The following is a 16,223-nucleotide window of genomic DNA, read 5'->3' on the forward strand; positions in this document are numbered from 1 at the left end:
GGCCTGACCCAGTGTGAAATGCACAGACTCAAAAGTTTCCTGTGGCTGTGGAGATGCTGTTGTTGGCCCTTTGTAACTCCATGGACTGCAGCACACCAGGCTCCTCTGCCCTCCACTATCTCCTGGAGTTTGCTCAGATTCATGTCCATTGAGTCAGTGATGCTATCTAACCATCTCATCCCAGTAACATATTGGACACCTTCTGATCTAAGGGGCTCATCTTCAGGTGTCATATCTTTTTTGCCTTTCATTCTCTTCATGGGGTTCTCACAGCAAGAATAATGGAGTGGTTTGCCATTGTCTCCTCCACTGGACCCTGATTTGCAGGAACTCTTCACTGTGACCTGTCTGTCTTGGGTGGCCCTGCACGGCTTGGCTCATAGCTTCATCCAGTTATGCAAGCCCCTTTGCCATGACAAAGCTACGATCCATGAAGGGATGGAGGTGGTGGGCTGCAGAGAGCGGCCTTGTTGCCGGGTTCTGGCTACCTTTTCATACCCCGATGGGCTGCACGCTGGATGTCGGTGCATAAAATGGCCTCTTCTCCTGCCACAATATTTATGTCTGCTTTGGGACAAGTTGCTCCCCAGCAGCTCTGAGGACTAAATAGGGTGTCCTGGAGAAATGAGTAAATCTTCCCTAGTTTTTGACATTTCCTCCTTGCTCTCCCCAGACTTCCCATCTTGTTTTGTTTCTGATTCTGTAGAAATGAACTGAACCTAGGACACGATGCCCTGTGGCATGAAGGACTATCTTTTACAAATGTAAATTTTCATTTAAACAGACACATATATTAATATGTGTGTTAATTAATATGTGTATTAATTAATCTGTCAGAAGATTCATTAAGATGCCACTGGATACTATGGCCTTTTACCCAGGTGACTATGACTTAGGGAAAAGGAAATGATTAGTCTTTGGGGGAATTACTGGACATAGGCTCTGAATTGGAGGGCCTCTCAGGTGGCTCAGTGGCAAAGAACCTGCCTGGCAATGCAGGAGACTCAGGTTCAATTTCTAGGTTGGGAAGATTCCCCTGAAGTAGGAAATGGCAACCCACTGTAGTATTCTTGCCTGGAAAATCCCATGGACAGAGGAGCCTGGTGGGCTACAGTCCATGGGGTCCCAAAGAGACAGACACGACTGAACACACATGTACAGGGACCAGGGCCCTGAATTGACACTAATTTCTGAGACCCAAACATCATTGTCATCAGACCAGGGACTTTTGGGGGTGGTGATAATTGGAGTTGTTAGCTCAGATCCATCTCACAGTATGTGTGTCATCCCCAAACCCATCCTGTGGTCCTTTCTACAATTCCAGGATGCAGAAGTGGAATGGACATACTCAGTGTCTGGCAGAACTGTGTTAGAGAGTCTGAGAAATATGTCTAATGGAAGAACACTCTCTGATCTGGGTGTTTTTTTCCTAATAGATGTATATCTTAGAGAGGGAAATAACCACTGATTAGCACTGAGGAAACTCCACCTGAGTAGCTGTGTGGCCTTGACCAGGGTCCTCAGCCCACCCAAATGTGCCTCCTGACCTAAAACACAGGGAATTATACTAGTTGCTGTTCCAGTTTCCTTTCAGCTCTAAAACACTGATGTTTTCATTCGCTTACAACTCGTTTCTTCCAGCACTTTCTTCTTTGAGCCACACTGGAGATGTGCGGGGTCCATATCTTCTATCCTATGACCAAGTAAAGATAGCGTGGCACTCCGGCACACCCTTCGTAATAGATGGTGCAATAAATGCCGATGTTTCCTGCACTCTTTTGCTTCTGTGTGTGTCAAATTTGCCTCTTTCCTCTTCCGTCTTGCAGTCCCAACCTCCTTATTTTGGAGTTCTGGCTAGCTTGACATGCAAATGTGCAGTAGTAAGTGTAATGGATAATAGCATCAAGGAGAGGGGAGAATGATCTAAATTTCAAATTCAGAATAATTACCTGTCTTAACTGTAACTAGCCTAACCTAATTAATTTCCTTTCCTACTTATTTTATTGTTCTGCAAATACAAAGGTGATTTTTCATTAACTTTTAATGCTGTTTATAACTCCATTCCAGTTTGTATTCGATGTAGCTTTGAATAGAGTTCTACACACAATAGAATGCAATATTGCCAAGCTTTGCTGTAAGACACAGACTCTTACTGAAGCTGTAGGAATAGCATTTTTATTAAGGTCGTTTTGTTTAAGGGAAAGGACAAATCCACTCTATCTCGGATCATATCTTGGCAATAACAGAGTTTCTGAGCAGTGCAGGATAGGAAATAGTTTTAAACTTTGAAATTTATCTGAGTTCATTTTAAATATGTTTGTGTATATGCTCAGTCTCTCAGTTGTGTCTGACTCTTTTGCTACCACATGCACTGTAGCCCACCAGGCTCCTCTGCCCATGGAATTGTCCAGGCAAGAATACTGGGGTGGATTCCCTTTTCCAGGGGATCTTCCTGACCCTGGGATCGAACCTGTGTCTCTTAGGTCTCCTGCATTTCAGGCAGATTCTTTACCACTAGCGCCACCTGGGAAGCCCTTGATGTTTGCTCTTCAGTAATTGTAAAATAGAGAGCTGAAGCAACAACAGTCCTGCCTTCATCTCCCATCCTGCTCTTGCTTCTTTGGGTTGTTAGCTGGGGGTAACCTGAGGTTTCCTTCTCAAACAGAACTTCACAGCACTGTGGAAGAAGCCACATTGACTACAAATATGTCAGAAAAACACCAAAAGGTATTGTGCAGAATGCTGGGTTTCAAGTGACAGAAATCCATCTCCATGTAGGTTAAACCAGTAGACGAATAGATAGATACATTGGACAGGAGACTTTCTTAGTCTCCGCCCAGGCTTGGTAAGTCATGTGGTGTCAGAACTAGCAAGACCCAGAGTTCCAACAAGTTCATTGTGAGGACTCCCTCCATCTCTGGCTTCCTCTCTTGGCTTTGCTTTCCAGTGCACGGTGGCTTCCTCAGCAGGTGCCTGAGTCTGATGGCAGAGACAGCCATGGGAGATCCCAGTCTTTTATTATCTTTAGTGATTGCAGTTTCAAAGAAGAGACTGCTTCCTCCCCTGGTGTCCACATCAGTTACTGAAAATGGACTGATCCATCCTGCAATATCTTCTGCTACAGTTCCTGTGTCCATGGACATAAATATTCGGACCAGCCAACCTAACCTTCCCCTGGCTCACAGAAAATATGGTCTGATAATTGACAGCTTTGTGCCAATCAAGGAGGTGGGGATTGTGGAGCTCATACTGCAGAAGGAGGCATGAAGGCAGATTTTTAAACTGTAGCTGATATTCATGCTACCACCTTCAACTCTGTAGTGGTGGAGTTGTCCAGCTCTTAAAGGCGCTCACAAAGTGATGTCCAGAGATGATCCAATGGAAGTCCTCCTGTCTATGGGACAATCCTGAGTTGTGTAAGTCCCTAAACTTGAATTCCTTTCACTGATTGTCTTTCTTATCCAGGTATGTTACCCAAAGTCGGGATTCTCTACCACTTTTTATACTCACAATAACTGCATGAGGTAGATACCAGTATTATTCTCAGTTTACAGTTGAGGCAACTGAGGCACAGAGAGGGTAAGTAACTTGATCATGGGCACACAGCTAGTAGTATACTGGGGCTTCTCAAGCCTTTTTCAAATTACAATCACTGGAGCACCTTTTGTTAAAATGTGGATTACCTGAGTCTCACCCTGGGACATCCCAGTTCAGTAGTTCTGGAATTTGGTGGGGGAACCTTACAGTTTATAATGGCCAAAGTGATTCTGATGAGTGACAGGCTTAAGAACCAGGATCTCAAGATCCTGAGAGCAGGCAGGAAGCAGAATGGCCAGGGGTCGGAGGATTTTAGTTATGAGATAAGCAGTAGTAATGTACATGAAGAAAAAAAAACAATATATTTAAAATCTTTGTGGCAACCTGGTCATGAAAATGGTCCTATTAGATCAAGAAGAGAGCATTCGGGAGGAGGCTGAGTGGTAGTGACTCTGATCTCTCCTTCAGCCACTGCTTTCTCTGTAGTACTTAGTTACTCAGCCATGTCCAACTCTGACTTCATGGACTGGAACCCACCAGGCTCCTCTGTCCATGGGATTCTCCAGGCAAGAATACTGGCGTGGGTTGCCATGCCCTCCTCCAGGGGATTTTCCCAACCCAGGGATCAAACTAGTGTCTCCTATGTCTCCTGCATTGCAGACAGATTCTTTACCTGCTGAGCCATTGCGGAAGCCCCTACCTCTTTCCCAAATCTACGCTTACATATTTATTTGTTTAGCTATGTTGGGTCTTAGTTGCAGCCTGTGGGATCTTCATTGCATCTCGTGGAATCTTTGCATGAGGTGTGCAGGCTCTCTAGTTGGGGCTCTCAAGCACAATGGTTGTGGTACAAGGGCTTAGTTGCTCTGCAGCATGTGGGATCTTAGTTCTACAACCAATGATCAAACCCGAGTACTCTACATTGCAAGGCAGATTCATAATCGCTGGACCACCAAGGAATTCCCTCAAAATCTACTCTTGATATAGGCATCTGTTTCCTCTATATCTGTTTCAGCTATAGTGGAAAGACATGTTTTATTTTTGGCTAACAAACCTTCCTATTATGGTGAAATGTAAAGCTTAAAACCTGACAGTGATTCTCAAGTTTGTTTCTTCTGTTTGGAGTGGTGCTGTCCGTTTTCCCCACTCACTACCACTCACACTTCAGTTCTCAGGTTTAATATCAACACCTCCAGGAGGCCTTCCCTGATCTACCCACCTTTATTAGGTTCCCTGACACACTGTCTTTCAGCACTTTGTAATTTTCCTTTGAGCAGTTGCCATAACTGGAAATTGTTCATTTACTCGTGTGACTGTTTGGTAGTCTGATACTACTCTCTCCCACTAAATTATAAATGAGTGACCACATCTGATTATTTACCTCTGTATTCTCAGCATGCTGTACTGTGCCTGATCACATATTAAATATGTGATAATTCTGTTGAATGAGTATAAAGGGTGTCTCCTTTAAGCAACCAGTGATGCCTGGAATAAGTCCTAATGAGACATCTCCCTGGATGGAATTTCTAAAAGGAGAAACAAATGAAGAAAGGTGGAGAGAACCTAAGAACAGGCTTAGAGAGCAAATAGCAAAAACACTGATAAGGAAGCAATTATCACCTGCAATCTAAGTATAGACTTAAGTAAACAGAGCCTTAGACTGTGAAAATAGCTGGGGAGCCACAGGAAAGGGGCAAGTAATCTGGCCATTAGCCAGAGAAACAAGAGCTAAGTACAGGGGAGAGGATAGAATGCTCTTCCAAGTATTTTGTTGTTGTTTCTTTTTTCACAAAACGTTACACTAGAAAATACTTTTAAAAACATTTTTTATGTGGACCATTTTTAAAGTCTTTATTGATTTGCTACAATATTGCTTCTGTTGTTTAAGTTCTGGGGTTTTGGCCATGAGGCATGTGGGATCTTAGATCTTAGCTCCTCCACCGCGTATTAAACCTGCACCGCCTGCCCTGAAAGGTGAAGTCTTAACCTCTGGACCACCAGGGAAGTCCCTAAAGAGACTTTACTCCAGCAGTCATCAAACCGGGACCCCCATATTCCGGATGCTCAGATTACTGGGAGCTCTTAAACTAAGTTCAAAATTAAAAAAAAAAAAAAAAACACTTGTAAGTAAACTTTTATTGAAGTATAACAAACATATAAAAAAGTGTACAGATAGTAGCATACCATTTGATGAATTTTTACAAAGTGCACACACACTTAACTAGCACCCAGCACAAAACAAAACAAAAAGCCTCAAGCAGAATTCCCAAAGATTCCCATTCCTGCTTCAGTGACTAACCCTCAAAGGTGACCGGATTCTTAGAACCATGAAGTATTTTCTGATTGTTCAGTGGACAGCATACCTTTCTCTGTAATGTGGCTGAATGACTTAATGGAAAGCAGGTCTCTTTTGCATGTGCTTCTAGTCCTATCAACTCCATGAGGTGATGAGTGCACACTGGTAGTTAAAACAAGAAGGTAGATGCAGTTGGTTGGGTTGGGTCAATCACTTAGAAATTCTGGATCCAAGAGGAGATGAAATAGAGTTTGGGATTTTCTCCAAAGGCAACTCTCATCAACTCCATTCCCAGAGTCTATGATCTTTTCAAGAACTCATGACAGTGTCTGAGTGCTGATAGGCATAGATTTTGGTTCCCAAATGAAAAGATAAAAGGAAATTGTTCAACCAAAATCATGGCACATTCATGTAAATGTATATAAAACCTAACTCTTAATCCACATCATTAATTATCCAACAGAAATCATTAACCTTTTCATTACAATTGAAAACTATGAAATGAAAACTATATAAACCTGGAGATTTTGATGTGGGTGGGGTGGATAGTGGGGGACAGAACCGTCAGAGGAATAGTGGCCGTTCTGACAAGACTGAGGGCTCCTTGGGAAGAACTGAGGTGCATCTTGCATGGCTAAGTGAAAGGAGTCCAGGAGGGGAGGTGGCCCAGGGCAGTGGTGAGCGGGAACTGCGGTGCATATTTGAGCAGCACTCTGGGGACTTTGTGAGTTGCTTTCTCCACAGCCAACTGCAATCTCCAGGTGTTGCTATTATTTTGTTTCCTTTTAATTAAATCTCTCCCTAGGGTATTTTGTTGAGTACTTTTACTTGGAAAGAGTTTCTAAGTCTGGATTTGAAGTTAGACAACTCAGGTTCAGATCCCCTCTCTGTGTGCAGATTTCAAACTCCCTGATGTTGACTCTCTCAACCTCAGTTTTCTCATCCATCAAATGGATTATTAATACTTGCTTCCAAGGCTGGTGTAAACACATTAATGTAGGAGCACTTAGCAGAAGGTCTGACATAGGATAGATAAAATTTTTCTTACTCTAAATATCCAAGTAATTTGGAAACAGCATGCATTTCTTCACATATTATTTGAGTATGTCCCTTATCCTTTGGTCATTTTTAAAAAGTCTTCAAAATCGGATGTGAAATGTTTGGTGGAAAGTGAAATTTGGTATCCAGATTTGAAAGGGAAAAAAAAAGTATCTCTATTTACAGATGACACCATCTTAAGTATGGAAATCCACTCCAAAAAATTAAGTGAATTTGGCAAGGTTCTAGGATTCAATCAATATACAAAAATAATTTGTGTTTCCATATAAGCAGTGAACAATCTGAAGGGGAATTAAGAACTCCACTTATAGTAGCATTGAAGAGAACAGAATATGTAATTAGAGATAAATATAACAGAAGAAATGCAAAATTTATACTTTGCTGTTTAGTCACTCGGTCATGTCCAACTCTTTTGCGACCTTATGGACGATATAGCTCTCCTCTGTCCATGGGATTTCCCAGGCAACAGTACTTGAGTAGGTTGCCATCTCCTTCTCCAGGGGATCTTCCCAACCCAGGACTTGAACCCACTTCTCCTACATTGTCAGGCAGATTCTTTACCACTGAGCCACCTGGGAACAAACCAGTTCTTAAAGAGCAATGACTGCAGGAGCTCAGTCCTCTTCCACGAGAGATACTGGAAAGGTCGTAGCAGTGGACTCCTAAACCCTCTCTACCCCAGATGAGTGGCAGAAATCAAACTTGCACTTGGATGAGAATCACTGAAGCTCTGTTAAAGCACAGATTGCTGAATTCCTATCCTGTATGCCTTGGGTGGGGCTTGAGAACTGGCATTTCTAACAAATCCCTTGGTGATGTTCATGCTGCTAGCCTGTGACCACAATTTGAGAACCACTAGTCTAAGGTCACCCTTATGCTGGTTGTTCATGGATGATGGAATGGGCATATGATTTAAATGTAGCCCCCGAAACATGAAAGGATGTCTACTGGAAGAGGTGAGATAGGGAATGAACAGGGCCTCCCCCCACCCCATCTCTTTTTCCCCAGAGACATTCTGTTTCTGGATGTGCAGCCTGGAAACAGTGGAGGCCATCCTGTGACCATCTGTGACCATGAGGGAACATGCACCTCAATCAGGATGCCAAGACTGTGACGGTCAGAGCAGGGAACTGGAAGAAATTTCAGTCCATGATGACATATGGCCCAGATGGTACCTGGCCTGGGGCCTGAGCTTCCAGTTATGTGAGAAAATAAATATCTTAATGTTTTGGCCAGTTCGAGTTGGACGTTTCTGTTAGTTATACCCCAAAGTAGCCTAATTAATACAGAAATGTCAGAAAGCCTGAAACCTGTGAAGGGAACAGAAGGATTTTAGGTAGGAAGAAAACGTCAGGTGCAAATGGGAGGACATGTCAGACGCACACATGGTATGAAGCAAGAAGAAACAGTAGAGCCCGGCTAAGTGGGAGAAAGTTACACGGTAAAGGACAAGAGCAAATTAGCACAACAAAACTTTTTTCAGATGGCAGAAAGGAAACAATCCAAACCAAAAACTGGGCCATAAAACTCTACATTGAACATTTACACTTTTGCAATCAGGATTTATTTTAATGTCTCTAAACCCTGAGGCAGGAGCTCTGTCTTCCTCTGTCTGCTTCGCAGACGACCCTGGTAATAAACTACCCAACTTGGCTTCCACCTAAGTAAAGAAAATTCAACCACCCCATGTCTCTCCTCAGTCGGGAGCTTCCCTTCCCACTAATGGGTAAGACATGAAGCCCTAACTTCTCTCACAGGTGCCAAGGGCTCAGAGTCTACGGTCCTGAGCCTTCCCTGATTAAGAAGAGAAACATCAAATTGTCAAATTCACCCTAGGCAACCAGGGCAGAGCCTTGAGGTTGAAAACAAAAGTTGTCAGAGTCAATGTTTGAATTCTCCAGGAACCGCTGTCAGACAAATGAAGTGGCGATAATGAACTGATTCAGATAGAAAGTGATGGAAGAGAGGCACCTGGAGTCAGCACCAATTAGAGTCCAGCGCTGGAGAAGCCGCTGGCACATGCGGCCACGAGCTCCGTTGGAATCAGCAAGCCATCAGTGCTACCCTGGGACCAAACAATTAAATGAGATACAGATCTCAGCCAGATTAGTCGAAGGCTTTGCATCATCTTCCACGGTGGCCACATGCCCATGCTTATCTTGGTCCAGAGCAGGAGATCTATCACTCAGTATTTTGCTGTCTAAATTCAAGGTGAAAATGAGCATCTTTTCAGCAAAATTTAGAATAATCCAGCTCCTTCACACTGTGAACAAATGACACTTGGGTAAATAGGGACATCAAATTCCAGGAACCAGGAGGCTCTATCCCATGGGCTTGTAAGAGAAAAGAAAATTGTAAAAAGATAGTTGTGCCTTGATTAAGGACTGACTTAATGAGACTGAGCTCCCAGGTGGCCGGAGGCCATCCCTGGTGTGGGCAGGAATTCTTGACACTGTGATATTATCTGCTTTCGCATGCTCTGTTTATTTGCTACATAAATCTTGCTGTGTACTGGGATTTGCTAGAAACACTGTTGGCATCTTATTAGGAATACAACTCAAGACTTCTGACCTCCTTACTCTATAATTATACCATAACCATCTTGAAAATTATCATATATTTTGGCATATCTATGAATGCAAAGGGCCTTCCCGGGTAGCTCAGTGGTAAAGATCCCGCCTGCCAATTCAGGAGACACAGGTTCAGTCCCTGAGTCAGGAAGATCCCCTGGAGGAGGAAATGGCAACCCACTGCAGTATTCTTGCCTGGGAAATCCAAGGGACAGAGGAGCCAGGTGGGCTACAGTCCATAGGGTCATAAAGAGTCAGAAACAATTGAGCAACTCAGCATGCATGCATGAATGATAAATATCAATGTTTCATGTAGAAAGCATATAACGTAAAGATGTTTTAGTTTAAAATTATCTGGGAGAAATAAAGTTTATGCTCCCTTGGACCTTATAAAGACCCGAATTGTGAAAAAATGACATATACCCCAATAAGAAGTGCATTAATAAGTATAATATCTCTATGTTACATCACATTTATGATTAATAGTGACTTTTTCTGTTTGGTTGGATAAGAAATAAATAATAGGGCCTAATTTTTTCTACACTTCTCATGACTCCTTCTTCTCTTGAGTTTTTCCCAAGTTATTCAGATAATTCTTGATTTTAAAAAATAGCATTATCTTGAAAAAGAAAATTATTCTTTGGAGCAGCAGCAGACACTTGGTTAAGAAGCACAGTGTAAATCTGAAATGTTCAACCTTTTAATCCCAGCTCCAGCTTGTTCCTGAAACCTGCCTGTCCGCAATAGAATTACAGCATCTGTTATATAGCTCTCTTCTTGTATGTTTTAGTAGCATTTAACTGACAAAATTGACTCATAAACAATGAGTCCTTAGAAAATTCTCAACATGAATCTTCTGTGCTGTTGATAAATAAAAACCAGGGGTCAAGATGGTACCCATGCTGCATTGCTATACAGTGAACTGAAACTGAGCGACCCACAGCCAGAGGGACTCTGAGCAGATCTGTTCTTTCTTTTCTTTGTTTTTTTGATGTAAACCATTTTTAAAGTCTTTATTGAATTTGTTACAACATTGCTTCTGTTTTATATTTCATTTTTTTGGGCGAGAGGCATGTGGGATCTTAAATCCCTGACCAGGAATCGAACCTGTACCCCCTGCATTGGAAGGCGAAATCTTAACCACTGGGCCACTAGGGAAGTCCTATATCTGTTTTGTTTTTGTTTTTTCCTTAGACTAATTATAATACTGTTGCAAAGGTTATCTTCCTTTATCTTCCTAGAATAAGTCCCTCTCATGCCACTGCCCAAAACTCCAATAACTCTCCGTTGCCTATGAACTAGAACTCAAGATTCCATAGGCAAGTTTTAATACAATTCAATATGTACCACTATCTACCTTTCAAGACCACTCTGCTGCTGCTAAGTCGCTTCAGTCGTGTCTGACTCTGTGCAACCCCATAGACGGCAGCCAACAAGACCACTCTACTATTCTTCTAATCATCATACCCTTAATTCCCCCAAGGACCTTCTGCCTTTCCTTCCCAGAGGCTTTTCTCACCCACGGAAATCTTCCTTATCTTTTAATGTCATCTCTAAGCCATACCATGAGTATTCATTGGAAGGCCTGATGCTGAAGCTAAAGCTCCAATACTTTGGCCACTTGATGCCACGAGCTGACTCACTGGAAAAAATCCTAAAATTGAGGGGAGGAGGAGAAGGGTTCGAGAAAGGATGAGATGGTTGATGGCATCACTGACTAAATGGATTTGAGTTTGAGCAAACTCCGGGAGATAGTGAAGGACAGAAAGTCTGGCGTGCTGCAGTCCATGGGGTCACAAAGGATCCATCATGACTTAGCAACTGAACAACGACAAAGTCACACCAGTCACTAGTTATTTAGCTTTTTTTTTCAAATATATACCCACCCACTTATGTACATATATAATCTTCTGTGATATTTGTGTAACCAAAGTCCCAGGATTATTTTTTCCTTTTGAATTTTGAGGAAGATCTAGGTAATAAAAAGGTTATTTAATGGAAAATACGGTATTAAATAGGTAGGCAAATTTGTCAACTGCTTTAAATATTTGATAAATTGTCAATCATGGAATTTATGAAAATTTAAAAAGAGGGAATTTTCTGGTGTTCCTGTGCTTAAGGCTCTAAGCTTCCACTGCAAGTGGCACAGATTTAATCTCTTGTTGGGGAACTAAGATACTGCAGGCTGAGCAGCATGGCCAAATTTTAAAAAAATGATTTAGAAGAAAATTTCTTAGTGTATTATTTCAAATTTTGACATAGAACTTGCATAGCAAAAGGATGTGTTGTGTAAATAAGCAATGCTTTATTTTAAGCTTTCATCCTACATTTTTTTACCATTAGCCAGAAACCAAGCTGTAAATATCTCATTCAGCATAGTTAAAAATATTTGATCATATATGCAAAATTTAGGAGATAAGTTTTATTATGCAAGTTATCAGCGTGTTTTCCTAAGGTTATATGCAAAGTCTCAAGAAATAAGAAAGCTGTTGTAAGACAGCAATTACAAATAAGAATAAATTGGTTAAGCTGGTTGGTGAATTTATCCAACTCCAATAATAGCATTAACAAAATGAGAGGGCTGGTTTTCAAATGGAGCTAATCATTAAGAGGGGAAATGAAGAAGAATGATCCTTAGTTAATGATTTTGTTCAGAGTTTAAGCTCAGCAAATTTTACCCTTAGTGTGGGGCTGTCTCTGCTTCCTCAGAGGCAAACAAAACTGCTAGAAAAATACACAGTTCGGGCAGTCAATACTTTGGGTGATGATCCAAACCAATCACTAAGAACAATTGTGTGACTGAATTTCCCAGATATTTATGCATTGATTAATCTTTCAAGAATTTATTTGAGTTTCTAGGTACGTCAAATTAAGTTTTCCTCTAGACATTCTTTTTTTTTTTTTAGTTTTATGAGCAAAATAGCTTGCTTCTATTGAAGTAAAATCTAAAATTTACAAAGTGAGTTGGAATGCTAAACTTTATATTTTTGACAACTTGTATCCATTAATGTTTTACAATTTTCCTACATTGGAAATATGTTTATCCTTATACCTTAAAATCTCATTCTAACTTTTCATTGTCTACTCTGTCACATTGAATTTGGAATTGCAGATTTTTATATGTATGAGGGTTGAGGGCTACAGAACCTTTCTGATTCAAATAATCAGACTTCTGTATTGCTCTTAGGGCTTCCCTGGTAGATCAGCTGGTAAAGAATCCACCTGCAATGCAGGAGACCCCAGTTTGATTCTTGGGTTGGGAAAATTCCCTGAAGAAGTGATAGGCTACTCACTCCAGTATTCTTGGCCTTCCCTGGTGGCTCAGATGGTAAAGAATCCACCTGTAATGCGGGAGACCTGGGTTAAATCCCTGGCTTGGGACGATCCCCTGGAGGAGCGCATGGCAACCCCACATGGCAACCCACTCCAATATTCTTGACTGGAGAATCCCCATGGACAGAGAGGAGCCTGGCAGGCTACAGTTCATGGGGTCTCAAAGAGTTGGACATGACTAAGCAATTAAGCACAGTACATACCACCTGGACCAGGTTTTGCACAGCATCAAGTGAAAAAGAGTAGGCCAAGAAATTAAAATAAAACTTCAATGTCAAATTGAGTCTCTTACATGAAGAGGTGCTAATTCATTGTACATAGTGATACTGTGATACTTCTTCAAAGTTTCTGTCCTCTCTCCTTTCTCCTCCCTTCTCTTCTCTTGTACCTCATGGCTGCTTGAGATTCCTTCATACACTGGACCTCCAAAACTTTCTCCCTATAAACAACATGCAAAACTCTTCCTTTCTCTTGGTCCTTTATTTGATGTGCTTCTCCATCTATTCTCCAGATTCAGAATCACAGAAGAGTCCTCAGATTGTTCTGACAAAGACAGAACTCTTCTTAGAAATCAGGGCAGAGAAAGCCAATCAAAGATAGATATTAATCCTTCCTTTGTTTTCTTTAAAGCAAGCAGAGTGAGTCATTTCAGGAGAGGAAGAGGTATAGGACCTTGAACAACTTAATATTAATCATTTCTGTCTGTTTTGTAAACTTCGTTAACTGAAGAGGAATGGAAGTTTGTATTTAATTTCAAGATCCTAATTTTTTTTTTTAAACATCCATTTATTTCTAAGACCTCAAATGGTCTCTCTGTTTCAGGTATTGTTAGCAAGAAAAAAGAAATAGGAAAGAAGAAAAAGCAAGGATGGAAGGGAAGAAAAGAGGAACCTTGAGTTAGTTAAACTTCATTCCCATGAGTTACTGAAAGGTGATAGTTCATTTGCTTAAAATCACTAGCAATTGCTTATTTTATTCACTGAACAACGTATCTGGAGTTCCTTGGGTGCCTACTATGGGTCAGGCACTGAGTAGGATTTCATTTTTCTTCAAGGAAGCAAGATAAAAGCACAGAAAGGCACCATATTCTAGATAATAATGGCTATCTATAATTATTTGTCCTTATGTGGTTCCTTTGCCCCTTGCTTCACTGTAGTTGACAAAATTAGATTTGAAAGATCATGGAAATACATGTCTCAAAGCACTATCAATCATTTTTCAAAGTTTAAATAAACAGTCAGAATCAGTAGCTTAGCCAAAGCTATTTCTTATTCACTAGAGATGTGCCACCCAAGTCGGTAACCAGTACGGTTGAGACTATCGTAATGACATATTCCAAGAATCACCTTTCAGATGCTGAGTGAATGCTTCCCAGTGGCGTCTCTTGCCTGAGTGAAATTTGACTTTAACAATAGCCTAAGGAGAAGATCTTCATTAAAACTGATTTGTTAGCACACAGAATGCTAAAGTAACAACTTCTGATATAAATTTCTACCCATGAAAAGCAAGCAAAGAGCCTGTGCCATTGAGGATAGCAGAAGGCAGGAAATCTTGCATCTGTAAACCAATTAGACACACAACCTTTTACTCAGACACCATGAAGAATCATGCAATGCTGTGATTCCATATCCCAATACATTCAGTGCAATTTCTGTGATTTAAAAGACCATCTTGGAGAGATGTAGGAATTTAATTACATTACATGTAATGAAGCCTTTTCGTTGGTTGCTCAGCACAGTGCCTGGCTCTTAATAGGTGCACTGTGTGTATTTCTTCTAATGGTGGATATAGGGGTGAGACAGTGGTGATGAGCTTTTAAAATGATAATAACTATTCAAAGTCCAATAGAAAGAAAAATTTAAATGTCATGTTCTGCTGTTCAAGGAGCATTTCACAAAGTATGCACTCAAGGTTTATTAAAATAAATTGTATTCTCATTCCCTTGTATCAGGTAGTATTGACAAGTGAGGCTTCAGAAAATCCTGAAACTCATGTAACAGAGCTCAGGGTAAATGAGCCTCTGGCTTCTTTGTACCTGTTACAAGAATGCTTCCAAACAGCCATGTGAGAGCAAGAAAAACACTAATCACAATTATTACAGTAATTTATTGCCTTGAAATCTGTTAATGACTAGCAGTTGATGATTTTTAAAAATCTGCAATACAAAAGGCCACTTGGCTTGACTCACCAAAGGCATCTGTATTCTCCCATGTAAGGAGTCCAAGGCTTTCCAACAATTCTTATTGATTGTAAATGGTCATATCAAAGGATGAACTTGAATTTGGTCAGCTCCGCTTAACAGCCCCTTTGTTTGGTCTTGCACCTTTGTGGAAACCATTTCAGCCGCATGCAGATTATTTGCAATATGGATTATCAGATGGGACTGTTTTTCTGACAGTGGGTTTTGAATGATCTCAGTTGGGCTTTAGGAGTTTGTAAGGAGGGATCTGACTAAGCCCTGAACCTTGTGCCTCAGCATCTTGAAGGGAGCCTGAACCAGTGGTGCCCTCTATCCCCAAAGGCAGAGGTTAACAGAGACTGATCCCTAAGAAAGGGGACTCGTGGCCGAGAAAGAGCCCAGAGCAGAGGGACCGAGCATCATGGGACACTGAGACCACAATTAGGCACTGGCTGTTTCCACCGTCTTGTTATGTGAACTTGAGGCAATTACTTGTCTCTTTCTATACCTTGGTTTAGTCGTCTTTACCATAAAGGGAAAGGACTAGAGAAGGTATCTCTAAGGTACTTTCAAGACAAAGAATTCCAAGATTCTATTCATTACGCGTATGGCAATTGGACAGGGAGGCCTGGCATGCTGCGATTCATGGGGTTGCAAAGAGTCAGACACGACTGAGCGACTGAAATGAACTGAACTGAACTGAACTGATGGCAATTTTCCCATTATTTTTCCACTGTGTACATATTCAGCTGCATACTTGGCCAATGACAGAGCACTTTTGACTCCTATCACATTATCTGGACTGAGGATTCTCCTTTTTAACGAGAAAATACCCTTTGTACAGACTGATAACTGCTCTGCTTTACCTCATTACTTCAAGGTAATCACAGACAGATTGTGCTTTACAATCCAATACATTAAAAAAAAAAAAAAAAAGCGCAGAGTCCCAGGCATTGTGTTAAGCAATGGGGCATAGCTTTGGCTAAAACAGATAAAAACAGGACTTCCTGGCGGTCCAGTGGTTGATTCTGTACTTCCTATGCACTGGCATGGGTTCAGTCCCTGGTCTAGGGAGCTAGATCCCACGTGCCATGAGGCACAGCCAACAATTTTTAAATAAATAAGCAAAACAGACAATGTTCCTCCCTTCAATGAAGCGTTGAGTCTGTGTGGGGAGATGCCAGACATTACACCAATAATCACACAAACAAATATTATAGTTGAGCCACTTCTGTGAGAGAATAGTCCA

The 16,223-nt window shown here is 41.3% G+C and overlaps 1 protein-coding gene and 1 non-coding gene across 2 annotated transcripts in view; one reads left to right on the plus strand and one right to left on the minus strand.

Moving 5' to 3' along the window:
• The window catches only part of CHST9 (carbohydrate sulfotransferase 9), a 237,597-nt gene that overhangs the window by 14,970 nt on the left and 206,404 nt on the right, over nucleotides 1-16,223 (plus strand). The window lies entirely within an intron of this gene.
• LOC138097789 (small nucleolar RNA SNORA17) lies at nucleotides 14,757-14,840 on the minus strand. The gene has a single exon (XR_011146528.1). It is a non-coding gene; the product is annotated as a small nucleolar RNA SNORA17 (small nucleolar RNA).

This window comes from Capricornis sumatraensis, chromosome 21 (assembly GCF_032405125.1).
Source record: "Capricornis sumatraensis isolate serow.1 chromosome 21, serow.2, whole genome shotgun sequence".
Taxonomy (NCBI): domain Eukaryota; kingdom Metazoa; phylum Chordata; class Mammalia; order Artiodactyla; family Bovidae; genus Capricornis; species Capricornis sumatraensis.